The sequence below is a fragment of the Lissotriton vulgaris genome, chromosome 1_1 (assembly GCF_964263255.1).
Source record: "Lissotriton vulgaris chromosome 1_1, aLisVul1.2, whole genome shotgun sequence".
NCBI lineage: Eukaryota > Metazoa > Chordata > Amphibia > Caudata > Salamandridae > Lissotriton > Lissotriton vulgaris.
Window position 1 is genome coordinate 1,079,481,950 of NC_141685.1, and position 14,983 is coordinate 1,079,496,932.

Sequence of the window (14,983 nt, forward strand, 5' to 3'; positions counted from 1 at the left end):
CAGGCAGACGCACTTGCAGATTTGGCTAGAGGCTGGGGACTGTATGATACCTGGCGGGTGAAAAACCCGGGACATAGAGAGTATACCTTTTATTCCCCACCGCATCTGCTGCATACTAGGATAGACAGGCTTTTCTGTTCAGAGGCGCTGCTTACCTCTATTGTCTGCGTATTACACTTGGGAAAAACGTTGTCGGACCATAACCAGGTTGAGTTATCGCTGCAGTGGGGTAGAGTCCCGACCCCGATACCGACCAGGAGATTGCAACACCAACTATTGGAGGACAAGGTCTTTCGCAAAGCGCTCTCAGAGGGCGGTTGTTCACTATTTCTCGGAGAACGCTGGCTCAGCTGGCTCGCGCCAAATTGAGTGGGACGCATTTAAAACGGTTATACGCGGCATGGCCATCGGTGCGAAATCGGAATCAGGCACACCCTTGTGGAAAGGTTAAGGGAAGTTGAGGGCAGGCTCCACGCATTGGAAGGGGAGGCGGCGGGAACTAATAAACAACTTACGCAGCTGCAAGAAGCAAATATACAATATGCAGAACTTTTGGAGGAATTGCGCGTAATAGACTTTAAACTCTACACGCAGAAGCAATACGCACATGCAGACAAGGCGGACCCGCTCCTGGCTAAATTGTTAAGAACGCTCCCTCACCGTCCCCTATACTAGAGATTAGTGATAATGAGGGTGGTATTGTTAACACACAGTTGGAAATCAACACAGCATTTAGAGTTTATTACGAACATTTATACAGGCCACCGACGAGTCTCCCTGACACTGACTTCCCATTCTTCTTTGACGGAATAAAATTGCCACAGCTCACGCAGCAGCAGCACAAAGACCTAGAGGAACCAGTGATGGGACCAGAAATTAGACTAGCGATCAGGGCTCTTCCGCGTGGCAAATCCCCAGGCAATGACGGCTTACCCATTGAATTTTATGCACAATACATTAATTTCTTGGTGCCACATTTGCAATGTCTATATCAGGAGTCGCTGGAGTCGGGTGTGCTCCCTCTCACTACGCTACCGTGGTATCACTATTGAAGCCTGGGCGAGACGGGACTGATATGTCTGGGTACAGACCTCAATCTCTACTTAACTCGGTTTATAAGATCCTGAGTAAAATATTGACTAATAGACTTTGTCAGTTTATTCCAGCATTGGTACATTCCGATCACTGCGGATTTGTACCTGGGAGAAGCACGGCTCTGAATATTAGACGGTTACATCAGGTTATGGCGGGTACGGCGGACACGGGAGAGTTAGAATGCAGGACTCACTACTGTCAGAGTTGATCTGGGTCACTGGGAGAAGACGGCTTGGCGAAATTACAACTTAATACAGGACGGGGTGGCATGGGGGTGCCTGATTTAAGAGCGTACTGTCACACCAGCCAGCTGCAATGGCTGACATATTGGCTGGCGGGCCGTAACCTGCACGAAGTGGGAATGTCGGCTCGGGGTAGGGACAGGGGTGATATTCACAGACTCCTTCTACCAAAAGTCAAGATCCCACCAGTATCACCACACTTATTATGGATAGCATTGCTGTACTGGAGATGGGCGTTGCGATAAACCAAACGCATGCCACCATATGCTCCTACCATTCCGCTACCATTCCGCTGCTGGGGATCCTTTTACAGTCGGGGTGGTGTTCGCTCGTGCACTGGGGGCATGGTCCAATGCAGGGATAACTACAGTAGGAGCGTTCTTCTCGGAAGGGGAACAGATGTCACACGAGGCCTTTGTGCGTGAAGCACAAGTTACTACTTGTGTAACGATATATCTGTAAGAGACATTAGTTAGTGATAGATTCCTTACCTTAGAATATCCCCAGGCGTCAGACTGGATCCGGAAATTTTTGCGTAGCAATACCCCTGCGCGCTGGTAGGCGTCGTCTGCGGCTCCGCGTCCGTCGTCGGCGTCGTGAGCGCCGGGATGACGTCATCGGAGTATATAGACGGCGCCCATGCGCGCTGACGTCAGTTCTGATAACACAGCTTTTCCGCGCCAGATACGCAGAGCCATGATAGAACTAACACTGGTGCCATTGAAACTAGGGCCCTGAAAGGGGATGACCTTAACCCTAAATATCGGTTCGCAGAACGGGGAGGATGGGAGGGCGGTAAGGAATCTATCACTAACTAATGTCTCTTACAGATATATCGTTACACAAGTAGTAACTTGTGCATCTGAAAGAGACACGTTAGTGATAGATTCCTTACCTTAGAATAGATACCCCAGCAATACCAACCCCGGTGGTGGGTCTGCGAACCAATATCACACCAGAAAGTCCTGGAGGACGGAACGGCCAAAGAAGCCATCCCTCCGGACTTGACTGTCCAGGCAGTAGTGTCTTGCGAACGTGTGCAGCGAGGCCCACGTGGCTGCCTGACAGATGTCCTGCAGGGGGACACCGCGGCCCAGGGCAGTTGTCGTTGCCGTGGCCCGAGTGGAGTGAGCCCGCAATCCAGCCGGGGGCTCCTTCCTCGCCATGGAGTAGCATGCTTGGATGCACAAGATGATCCACCTGGAGATGGTCCTCTTGTGTACAGCCTTTCCCTTCTTCGCGCCCACGTAACCAACGAAGAGTTGGTCATCCACCCGGAATTGGCGAGTGCGGTCCAGGTAGTAGGAGAGCGCACGTTTTGGATCCAGACGGTGGAGCCTCTCTTCCTCTTTCGAGGGATGCGGAGGCGGAAAGAAGGTGGGCAAGGTGATGGACTGCCCGATGTGGAAGGCCGTGACAACCTTGGGCAGAAAGGAAGGTCGTGTACGCAACACCACCTTATCAGGATGAACAGACAGGAAAGGCGGAGAAGAAGAAAGAGCCTGGAGCTCACTCACCCTCCTGGCAGAGGTGATGGCAACCAGGAAGGCCGTCTTCAGCGTAAGGAGGCGAAGAGGACAGTTATGAAGTGGCTCAAAGGGAGCACACATCAGATAGGTGAGAACAAGGTTCAAGTCCCACTGGGGCATCACGAAGGGAACAGGAGGGAACATGTGTGTGATGCCCTTCAGAAATCTACTCACTATAGGGGACTTGAACAAAGAAGGCTGATCTGGTAGCCTCAAGAAGGCTGAAAGAGCAGAGAGGTACCCTTTAAGAGTGCCCAGAGCAGAGCCCTGCTGGGCAAGGGAGAGAAGAAAGAGCAGCACTTCCGAAAGGGGTGCAGAGAGGGGGTCCACAGCCTTTGCTGCGCACCATGCCACAAATCTATTCCACCGGCAGGCGTATACCGACTTTGTGGAGGGACGCCTGGCTGCCAGAATGATGTCACAGACTTCGGGAGGCAAGTCAAATGGCCTCAACTGCCGCCGCTCAATCTCCAAGCTTGTAGGTGGAGACTGGACAGGTTCGGGTGCAGGACCGTCCCCTGCTGCTGCGACAGAAGGTCCTCCCGAAGAGGCAGACGAATCGGGGGATCGACTGACATGCTGAGTAGCTCGGGATACCAGTATCTTCGAGCCCAGTCCGGAGCCACAAGGATAACTTGGGCCCGGTCGCGCTTGATCTTCTTCAGCACTCTGGGCAGAAGTGGTATAGGCGGAAAGGCGTACAACAGGCCGCAGCTCCACTCGCGACGAAAAGCGTCTCCGAGCGAGTGCCGCCTTGGAAACTCCAACGCGCAGAACTGCTGACATTGCGCGTTCTCTTCTGTGGCGAATAGATCTAACCAAGGCTCTCCCCACTGTCGAAAGAGACCTTGCGCCACGTCCGAGTTCAGACGCCATTCGTGATCCATCATGCACCGGCGGCTGAGTTCGTCCGCCCTGGCATTCAGAGAACCTGCCAGGTGTTGAACCACCAGAGTCACGCCCTGATGTTCCAGCCACTGCCAGAGGCGCAGAGCCTCCTGGCAAAGGGTCCACGACCCCACACCGCCCTGTTTGTTGCAGTACCACATGGCGGTGGTGTTGTCGGTGAACACTTGCACCACGCTCCCCCTGACAGAGGGGAGGAATGCCTTCAGTGCAAGACGAATCGCCCGCAGCTCCAGAAGGTTGATGTGGAGCCAGGACTCCGCCGGAGACCAGAGGCCTCTGATCTCCGCCTCTCCCATGTGGCCTCCCCAGCCCTGGAGGGACGCGTCCGTCACAACTACGTGCTCCGGCTGGGGTAGAGAGAGGGGTCTGCCACTGACCCAGTCGCGGTCCGTGAGCCACCACTGCAGTTGTCTCGCAGTGCCCTCCGAGATCAGGACATGATCGGACAGGTTGCCCTGATGCTGGGCCCACTGAAACTTCAGGTCCCACTGCAGAGCCCGCATCCGCCACCTGGCGTGACGCACCAGAAGGATGCAGGAGGCCATCAGTCCCAGAAGCCGCAGCGTCAACCTGACCGAGACCCGGGATAACGGCCCGAAGATAGGAATCAGAGCCTGAATATCCCGAACCCGCTGCTCGGGTGGGTAAACCCGAAACTGCGCCGAGTCGAGAACCGCTCCGATGAAAAGGAGCTTCTGAGAGGGACACAGGTGTGACTTCGGCACATTGATGGAGAACCCCAGCAAGTGCAGGAGGTCGGCCGTAGTCTGGAGGTGGCTGACGACTGTCTGGGGCGAGCCCGCCTTCAACAACCAGTCGTCGAGGTAGGGGAAGACTGACACCCCTTGCCTGCGCAGATGGGCTGCGACCACCGCCATCACCTTCGTGAACACCCGTGGGGCGCTGGTAAGGCCGAAGGGGAGCACGGTAAACTGAAAGTGCTCGTGGCCTACCGTGAACCGCAGGTAACGCCGGTGGGCCGGCAGGACGGGGATGTGGAAATAGGCGTCCTGCAAGTCCAACGCTACCATCCAGTCTCCTGGGTCCAGGGCAGCCAGGACCTGAGCCAAAGTGAGCATCTTGAACTTCTCCGTACGGAGGAAGCCGTTGACGTTCCGCAGATCCAAGATAGGGCGTAGGCCCCCTTTGCCCTTCTTGGGTACCAGAAAGTAGTGGGAGTAACAGCCACGTCCTACTTCTGGCCCAGGAACGCGCTCGATGGCCCTCTTGGCCAAGAGGGCCGAAACCTCCTCTTGCAGAAGTCGCAAGTGATCCCCCGACACACGGTGGCATTGAGGTGGCATGGATGGAGGGGAAGACTCGAAGGGGAGGGAGAAACCCCTTCGGACAATTTGCAGCACCCACCTGTCCGAAGTGACTGGATGCCAGTGGGAGAGGTGATGGCGAACCCTGCCTCCCACAGGCGTCACATGGGCCTGAAAACTCGGACTAGGAAGGTTTTGAGGCGGGGGCTGCTGAGGGAGGTGTGGACTGGCCTCGCCGCTGGCCCCGACCACCGCCACGGCGGTTCCCACGGCCGCCACCGCGTTGCTGAACATTCTGCGGCGCGTGGCTGACGGTCCGTGGTGGGGCGCCCCTTCCGTGGCCACGAAAGGAGCGAAAGGCACCCGATTGCTGGCGTGGGGCCGCAAGGCCCAAGGACTTGGCCGTGGCCCTGGAGTCCTTAAAACGTTCCAGCGCATGGTCTGCCTTGTCGCCGAAGAGGCGACGGCCATCAAACGGCATGTCCAGGAGAGTGGCCTGGACATCGGCCGAGAAATTGGCGGACCTCAACCAGGCGTGGCGTCGAACCGCCACCGTCGTTGCCATCGCCCTGCCCAGTGAGTCCGTGGTATCCAGCCCACACCGGATGGAAAAACGTGCCGCATCTCGGCCGTCCGCAAGGGTTTGGCTGAGTTTAGCCCTGACCTCCTCAGAGCATTGTGGCAGCACCTCCGCAACCGTGTCCCACAGAGTGTGGGTGTAGCGGCCCAAGAGACAGTTGGTGTTCACTGACCGGAGCCCTAGGCTCACAGACGAGAAGACCTTCTTCCCGAACTGCTCAAATCTCTTGGATTCCCTGTCGGGCGGGGCCGACGGGAATGCGGACTGGGAGTTGGAGGCCTGGATGACCAGGCTCTCGGGGGTGGGGTGGGTGGACAAAAAGCAAGGGTCGCCCGGTGCCGGGCGGTAGCGTCTGGCCACGTTCCTATCCACAGGGGGACCTGTGGCGGGCTTGGACCAGGTGCCCAGCAGAACGTCACACAAGGCCTCATTGAACGGCAGAAGGGGCTCCGCGGAGCCGGACTGCTGTTTGAGTACCTCAGTGAGGAGATTAGTCCTCACGGCCGCGACGGGGAGCTCAAGGTGTAGGGCCTTAGCTGCCTTCGTCAACACTACACTGTAAGCAGAACCCGCCTCCGAAGCCACAGTCGGGGGCGACGTAAATCCAGTGTCTGGCGATGTGTCAATACCACTGGCCTCCCCAAGCTCATATGTCCAGTCCTGATGAGACTGGCAATCACGTGCCAGAGGGTCCTCGGACCCCTCCCACTGCTCCTCGTCACCCAGCTCCTGGAGACCAGGATCAACAGCCAGGGCCTCCTCGTGGAGATAGAATTCTCCGACGGCCGACGGAATCGGCGCCCAGCGGCGCCCCTCCGACGCCTGAGGCGGACCGTAGGAAGCATTGGGGTCGGCAACCACTACGGCTGCCGGGGACGACACCTGAAGGGACGGCGCCGGTGAGGTCGTAAGGTCGACCGGCGAGGTCCCGGATCCGGAGCCGGATCCAGCGAGGTCGCGCGGCGCCGGGACCGAAGTCGCCAGCGGCGCCGGGGCCGAAGCACCCGACGTCGTCGGGGCCGAAGCGCCCGACCCGGAAGGACCTCCAGACGGAGCCGATCGGCCCGAAGGCGCCACGGGAACCGACTGAGGAGGGAGGGCCCTCATGGCCATGAGGTACCTCTCGACCTCCTCCTGCGACGCGCCGTGCCCAGGGACCCGAAGGTGTGGGGCAGGCGGCGACGCTTGCGACTCCCGCGGAGCCGCGTGGGCGGTGTCGCCCGAATCCCCGGTCGCATCGAGCGAGCGACGGGGCGGGTCGGAGGACCGATGGTGTCGCTCCGACCTCTCATGCCTCTTACCTGAGGACTTGGATCCAGACGATCGGTGACCACTCCCGGAGCGTCGATGACTCCGACCTCGCGACCTGTCCCTCGACCTCCCGTGGGACCGGGACCGGGACCTGGAGCGGCGCGGGGCCGACTGCCTCAGCTCGAGACGCTTGCGGGACCGCTCCCGCCTAGCCTTCGACGTCAGGGCCCGGCAGTCGTCACAGGTTCGATCGTCGTGGTCGAGGCCTAAGCACTTCAGGCACCGGCGATGGGGGTCCGTGACCGACATGAGTCGGCCGCACTTCGAGCAAGGCTTGAACCCGGGCATCCCTGGCACCGATAGTCGAGAATCGACTAAGTAGAGGATCAAAAAGATCAAAAAAGTTTTCAGTCAATAAGTGACTGGGGGTAGAGCTTCTTCCGGATCTGCGCTAGCTGGCGCGGAAAAAAGAAGAACTGACGTCAGCGCGCATGGGCGCCGTCTATATACTCCGATGACGTCATCCCGGCGCTCACGACGCCGACGACGGACGCGGAGCCGCAGACGACGCCTACCAGCGCGCAGGGGTATTGCTACGCAAAAATTTCCGGATCCAGTCTGACGCCTGGGGATATTCTAAGGTAAGGAATCTATCACTAACGTGTCTCTTTCAGATCATGGAACTTCGGACACCTTGTTTCTTCTACATGCAGGTATCTCACGATACATTAGAGACACGTGGACCCAGGAAGATACGTAAACCATCACGAACGACCTCGTCACGATGCAATACTTAATGGGACACAGGGCACACTTGACTAGGTGGCTGAAACGGGGGATCCGCGCGGGTGCAGAGACCTCGCAGAAGGAACTACGAGCCAAGTGGGAAAGAGATGTGGGTCGGGGCTTCACAGATAAGGAATGGGATACTATAGCGGGATACCCCGGGAAAGTATCGCGAAGCTCTAAATTCAAATTTATACAGTTAATGCTATTCCACAGAGCATACCTCACCCCGAATAGGCTTAGTATTATGTTCCCTGAGGTGGAAGACATCTGTACTCGTTGCCACACATCACACGGGGGCTTACTACACATGGTGTGGGACTGGCCGAGATTAAGAAATTACTGGATGGCGGTATGTCAGATTTTAACGGCTGTCGTTGAGGGGCGCAATAATGACACAATAGAGTATTGAATACTGGGCTTGGGGCCTTGTGGGAAGAAAGGCAACCCATCTCATAGATTTGCTAACCTTGCACTACTATTTGCAAAAGGGAACATTACCATGAAATGGAAAGCCGATAGAGCGCCAGCACTACAGGAGTGGCACGCAGAAGTGATTAGATGGGGAAGAGCGGAGGGAGCAGAGCTGCAAAGGGAAAAATATAGGGGTTTGCGTAGGACGCTGATCTCTTTGGAGTGGAATATGCTAATGGAGGAATTCACTGCAATAGATATACTGGCATATTGAACGCAAGGGCACCTGCCACCTCCCTACATATACACCACCCCCAGGAGCCAGGAGCAACTATATGAAGTTCTGTCGATACTACTCTTCCACCTCTGACGGTGAGACGGGGAGAGGTGTACATACAGTGGTAACATGCAAGCGGGGATAAAGATAGGCATGTGCATGTGTTATTAGCCAGAGGGACCGAGCTGCAAAGGGGAGGGATGAGTGGGGGTTGTTGTTAAGATTAAACAGGAACGGAAATGGTATATTTGCAACGGTAGTTGATATAATTTGGATGCGATTGGCATAGAATAAGATAATTGTACAACATGCAGTATGCTTTGACAACCAGTTTTGTTTGAACAATTAAAAATGGTTACTTTGATTTTTTGTGAGAATTTATAGATTTGTTTGGACAACCCGTTTTATAACTGATATCGTGACGGGAGCAAAGAAGTGTACAAAATAATGACTGCTACGTAATCTGCAGTATATGTATGATCTTATTGCTCAAAATCAATAAAACAATGTTTAAAAAAAACAAAACTCGAAGGGTCCCCTTGACCGTGACCGGTTCTGGTTAAGAAAATCTGACACCAAAATGCACCCCTGCATCATCCGGCCCCCAACCGTGATTTGCATACTGCACCAGATCTCCCCTATGCCATTGGTGATGTAGCTTCAGTGCTGCCTTATGCCCCCCCCCATGCCTGCTTTAACCCCTGGGGCCTGTCCCCTTAAACCGTAGGTAATTACCTGCAAACTGCACCTTTTGTGGGTGCCCCCAGTCTCCACTAACTAACATTGGGCCCAGTGACCTCTGCAACCGGCCACCCCAGTGCAGCAGGTGGGGCAGTACCTATCTTTAACAGATCCTTACCTAGTGTTGGTCTACGCCCCTATAGACTGGAAGAGTAAGTCATGTACTTTCCTGTTAATGCATATAACTGTTTTCCTCCCATAGGATTGCATTGCATTTTCATCCTACTGCACTGAAAGTCTATCTATTTCCAATGCTAACCTATGCTATTGTTAATTGACATCCTGAAAGTATCTCTATACTCTTGCAAAGTAATTCTATTGCATTTGCAAAACAATACACACTGTATTTGAAAAGTATTTCTAGACTTAAACACTGTAACTTACCTGCAACTGAGTTCTTCTTGGTCCTAACAATGTAATAACTTTTTATACAAAACAATTGGTCTTGATTCAGTCTTTGAGTGTGTGTAATCATTTTGTGCCTGAGTGCAGGGTTGGATTGGAATTAAAAATCGGCCTGGGCACACTAAAAACAAGTGGCCCACATTAGCATATTGCCTTTCCGCAAAGCACTGCTTCGGCACAGTTTTATCACAAGCATTTGCAATGCAATAGGTCTTGCATTAGGAAAGTTTGAGCTATTGATATTGTAAATGACAAATTTTGTATTTATTTTTTGTTTTTGAAAATAGCGAAATTAATAGCTTTGTCATTTACAATGCCACTAGTTAAAACTTTCGCAAATGTGACACCTATAGCATTTGTAATGCAATATGTGTTGTATTTACCTGACCTACATGTATTGATATTACAAATAACAGTGGCTTTTAATTTTTTTCAATAATTAATACTTAAATAAAAGTTATAGCAATTTATAATGGCAATAGCTTAAAGTTTTGTAAATAACTTTTGTGAAGATTATGTTCAGTGTATTTTATTGTGACGAAAATCCAAGAACAGAAGTGAAATACTAACATCTTTTTGTTACATTTGTAATAAAGCTTGAAACATTGAGAGAACATATTTGAACCAGGTGTTGTTGAATGGTTGCACAGATTGATGCTGTGGTGGCGCTGAGTGATGTTGTGATGGCAACGAGTGATGCTGTGGCGTTCAGTGATGCTGTGGTAGCGCATAGTGATGTTGTGGTGCCCCTGAGTGATGCTGTGGTGGTGCGGAGTGATGCTGTATGCTATGCTATGTTTTGTTTTGCTATCCTATGTTTTGTTTTGTTATCCTATGCTATATTTTGCTATCCTATGCTTTGATTTGTTATGCTATGCTATGCTGTGTTTTGTTATGCTATGCTATGTTTTGTTATGCTATGCTATGTTTTGTTTTGTTATGCTATGCTATGTTTTGTTTTGTTATGCTATGCTATATTTTGCTATCCTATGCTTTGATTTGTTATGCTATGCTGTGTTTTGTTATGCTATGTTTTGTTATGCTACGCTATGTTTTGCTATGCTATGCTTTGTTATGCTATGCTATGTTTTGTTATGCTATGCTATGTGTTGTGTTTTATTATGCTATGATTTGTTTTGCTATGCTATGTTTTGTTATGCTATGCTATGTTTTGTTGTGTTTGGTATGCTATGTTTTGCTATGCTATATGTTTTGTTTTGCTATGCTATGTTTTGTTAAGTTATGCTATGTTTTGTTATGCTATGTTTTGTTATCACGTTGGCTGCTGCCGTCGGCCAACGGTCGTCGCGTGCACTACCTTGGTAGTGCTGCGCATCTCCGTTGGCCGACACTGCCCCACCCGTTTTTCGAACATTCAGCTGAACGTTCGACGCAGCCAACGGGTTAAATTATGCTATGTTTTGTTATGCTATGCTATGTTTTGTTTTGCTATCCTATGCTTTGTTTTGTTATGCTATGCTATGTTTTGTTGTATTTTGTTCTATGCTATGTTTTGTTGTGTTTTGTTATGCTATGCTATGCTTTGTTGTGTTTTGCTATGCTATGCTTTGTTATGCTATGCTATGTTTTGTTATGCTATGCTGGTGAGGGTGTGTGAGTGTCTGTGAGGGTGAGTGGGGGTGAGTGAGGGTGAGGGGATGTGAGGGTGAGAGGGTGTGAGAGCGAGGAGGGAGGGTGTGTGTGAGGGTGAGGGTGTGTGAGGGGGTGTGAGGGTGAGGGGGTGTGAGGGTGAGGGGTGTGAGGCTAAGGGGGTGTGAGGGTGAGGGGGGGTGTGAGGGTGAGGGGTGCGAGGGTGTGGGGGTGTGAGGGTGAGGGGGTGTGAGGGTGTGTGAAGGGGAGGGGCTGGGGTTGTGAGGGGGTGTGAGGGTGTGGGGTTGTGAAGGAGTGTGAGGGTGAGGGGGGGTGGAGGTGTGTGTGTGAGGGTGAGGGCATGTGAGGGTGAGGGTGTGTGAGGGTGTGTGAGGGTGAGGGGGTGTGAGGGTGTGTGAGGGTGAGGGTGTGAGGGTGAGTGAGGGGTGAGGGTGTGTGAGGGTGAGGGGGGAGAGGGTGAGGGGTGTGAGGGTGAGGGGGTGTGAGGGTGAGGGGGTGTGTGAGGGTGAGGGGTGTAAGGGTGTTGGGGTGTGAGGGTGAGGGGTTGTGAGGGTGAGGGGGTGTGAGGGGGAGGGTGTGGGGTTGTGAGGGTGTGAGGGTGTGGGGTTGTGAGGGGGTGTGAGGGTGAGGGGTTGTGAGGGTGAGGGGGTGAGGGGGTGTGAGGGGGTGGGGCTGTGAGGGGGTGTGAGGGTGTGGGGTTGTGAGGGTGAGGGGGTGTGAGGGTGTGTGTGTGAGGGTGAGGGCGTGTGAGGGTGAGGGTGTGTGAGGATGAGGGGGTGTGAGGGTGAGGGGGTGTGAGGGTGAAGGTGTGAGGGTGAGTGAGGGGGTGAGGGGGTGTGAGGGTGAGGGGGGTGAGGGTGAGAGGGTGTGAGGGTGAGTGAGTGTGTGTGAGGGTGAGTGAGGGTGTGTGAGGGTGGGTGAAGGTGAGGGTGTGTGAGGGTGAGGGTGCGTGAGGGTGAGGGAGAGGGTGTGAGGGGGTGTGAGGGTGAGGGGGCGTGAGGGTGAGGGGTGTGAGGGTGAGGGGTGTGAGGGTGAGGGGTGTGAGGGTGAGGGGGTGTGTGAGGGTGAGGGGATCAAGGGTGTTGGTGGGTGAGGGGTTGTGAGGGGGTGTGAGGGGGTGTGAGGGGGAGGGTGTGGGGTTGTGAGGGTGTGAAAATGTGGGGTTGTGAGGGGGAGTGAGGGTGAGGGGGTGTGAGGGAGGGTGAGGGTGACTGGGTGAGGGTGTTTGAGGGTGAGGGGTGTGAGGGGGTGTGAGGGTGAGAGGGGGTGTGAGGGTGAGAGGGGGTGTGAGGGAGTGGGTGACGGTGTGAGGGTGTGCGAGGGGGAGGTTGAGGGGGTGAGGGGGAGGGGGTCTGAGGGTGCGTGAGGGGGAGAGGGTGTGTGAGGGTGAGTGAGGGTGTGTGAGGGTGAGGGTGTGGGGGTGTGAGGGTGAGGGGGTGTGAGGGTGTTTGAGGGTGAGAGGGTGTGTGAGGGTGAGAGGGTTTGTGAGGGTGAAGGTGGTGTGAGAGTGAGGGGGTGTGAGGGTGTGGGGTTGTGAGGGTGAGGGGGTGTGAGGGTGTGTGTGTGAGGGTGAGGGCGTGTGAGGGTGAGGGTGTGTGAGGATGAGGGGGTGTGAGGGTGAGGGGGTGTGAGGGTGAAGGTGTGAGGGTGAGTGAGGGGGTGAGGGGGTGTGAGGGTGAGGGGGGTGAGGGTGAGAGGGTGTGAGGGTGAGTGAGTGTGTGTGAGGGTGAGTGAGGGTGTGTGAGGGTGGGTGAAGGTGAGGGTGTGTGAGGGTGAGGGTGCGTGAGGGTGAGGGGGTGGGAGAGGGTGTGAGGGGGTGTGAGGGTGAGGGGGTGTGAGGGTGAGGGGTGTGAGGGGTGTGAGGGTGAGGGGTGTGAGGGTGAGGGGGTGTGAGGGTGAGGGGGTGTGTGAGGGTGAGGGGATCAAGGGTGTTGGTGTGTGAGGGTGAGGGGTTGTGAGGGGGTGTGAGGGGGTGTGAGGGGGTGTGAGGGGGAGGGTGTGGGGTTGTGAGGGTGTGAAAATGTGGGGTTGTGAGGGGGAGTGAGGGTGAGGGGTGTGAGGGTGAGGGTGACTGGGTGAGGGTGTTTGAGGGTGAGGGGTGTGAGGGGGTGTGAGGGTGAGAGGGGGTGTGAGGGAGTGGGTGACGATGTGAGGGTGTGTGAGGGGGAGGTTGAGGGGGTGAGGGGGAGGGGGTCTGAGGGTGTGTGAGGGGGAGAGGGTGTGTGAGGGTGAGTGAGGGTGTGTGAGGGTGAGGGTGTGGGGGTGTGAGGGTGAGGGGGTGTGAGGGTGTTTGAGGGTGAGAGGGTGTGTGAGGGTGAGAGGGTTTGTGAGGGTGAAGGTGGTGTGAGAGTGAGGGGGTGTGAGGGTGAGGGGGTGTGGGGGTGTGAGGGTGTGTGGGTGTGTGAGGCGGTGAGGGTTAGGGGGGGTGAGGGGGTGTGTGAGAGTGAGGGGGTGAGGGGGTGAGGGGGTGTGAGGGTGAGGGTGGGTGAGAGCATGTGTGAGGGTGAGAGGGTGCGTGAGGGTGAGAAGGTGGGTGAGGGTGGGTGAGAGGGTGAGTGAGGGTGAGGGGTGTGAGGGTGAGGGGGTGTGAGAGTGTGGGTGTGAGGGAGGGTGAGGGGATGTGAGGGGATGTGAGGATTAGGGGATGTGAGGGTGAGGGGTGTGAGGGAGGGTGAGAGGGTTTGTGAGGGTGAGTGAGGGTGAGAGGGGGTGTGAGGGTGAGGGTGTGTGAGGGTGAGGATGAGGGGGTGTGAGGGAGATGGGGTGTAAGAGTGAGGGGGTGTGAGGATGAGGAGGGGTGTGAGAGTGAGGAGGTGTGTGAGGGTGAGGGGGTGTGAGGGGGTGAGGGTGAGTGAGGGTGAGGGGGTTAGGATGTGAGGGTGGGTGAGAGTGGGTGAGGGGGTGAGGGTGAGGGTGTGTGAGGGTGTGTGAGGGTGAGTGTCCTAAGTAAATGGTGGCAGGGCAAACATCATAAGACAGAGAGAAGAGACTGCGTGGTGACTGCGTTGGTCAGTTTCAGAATCAGGAGGGGCAAAGTCAGCACAGTCTGCGAGGGATCAACGTGTCTAGAGGCAAAGCATAGCGGATGTAGCATTGCAGCTAGCAAGTCAAGTGTTTTCAGGCTGAGTCTACCTAGAGAGATGGCAACACAGCAACAGCATTTGAGGAGAAAGGCTACTGTAAACAAGCACGGTAGGCTTTCACTTTCGTCCAGAAAAAAAAACGAGAATGGTGCAGAGAACGCCGAACAAAACACAGATTCCCCGCGAAATGGATGCAAAAAAAAAAAACAAGCTATCGGCTTTGATGAGGCGGGGGCGGGGGAGTGGTAGCGCATTCCTTTGATGTCTGATGCCAAGGCTCAGACAAATGGTGGTGTGTGAAGTGGCTGGCTCGGTGCACGCGCATAGCTCACATGAACTTTACGCAATCCGCAGGCTAGGTAGACTTTTCTTTTCCACTTACTATAATCTCGCCCATTTATCCCTGCGGGGTGTAATAGGCGAGACCTAAAAAGAAGGGGGCTCTAACAGAGGCATGTTTTCTAAACTTTTATTTTTATTTTTAAAAAATGCAGAGATTAGTTCGCACTGGTGAAGCCCACCTGAATACAAGTGAAACCTCTGCCTGCTGATAAAAGGGAGGTAATGGATGCCCATCTGCCTCCAGAAAGGCCTCTCAGCCACACACTGAGCTGCTGGCGGCATCCAAACACAGACACCGCCCAAATAGACATCCCCCCCCCCTCCGGGGTGCCCAAAAAAGGAGCCCACAGCTTGAATCGGATACTGGCCCCTCGGCCATTGCCCAAGTGCCAGCCTTACCAATCCGACCCTGCCTGAGTGTGTGCCACAAATGCTTAACACAGCCCTCTGATA

General features: G+C 54.7%; 1 protein-coding gene across 1 annotated transcript in view; it reads right to left on the reverse strand.

Moving 5' to 3' along the window:
- DMC1 (DNA meiotic recombinase 1) overlaps window positions 1-14,983 on the reverse strand; it is a 1,170,937-nt gene that overhangs the window by 1,015,352 nt on the left and 140,602 nt on the right. The gene's annotated exons all lie outside the window — the stretch shown is intronic.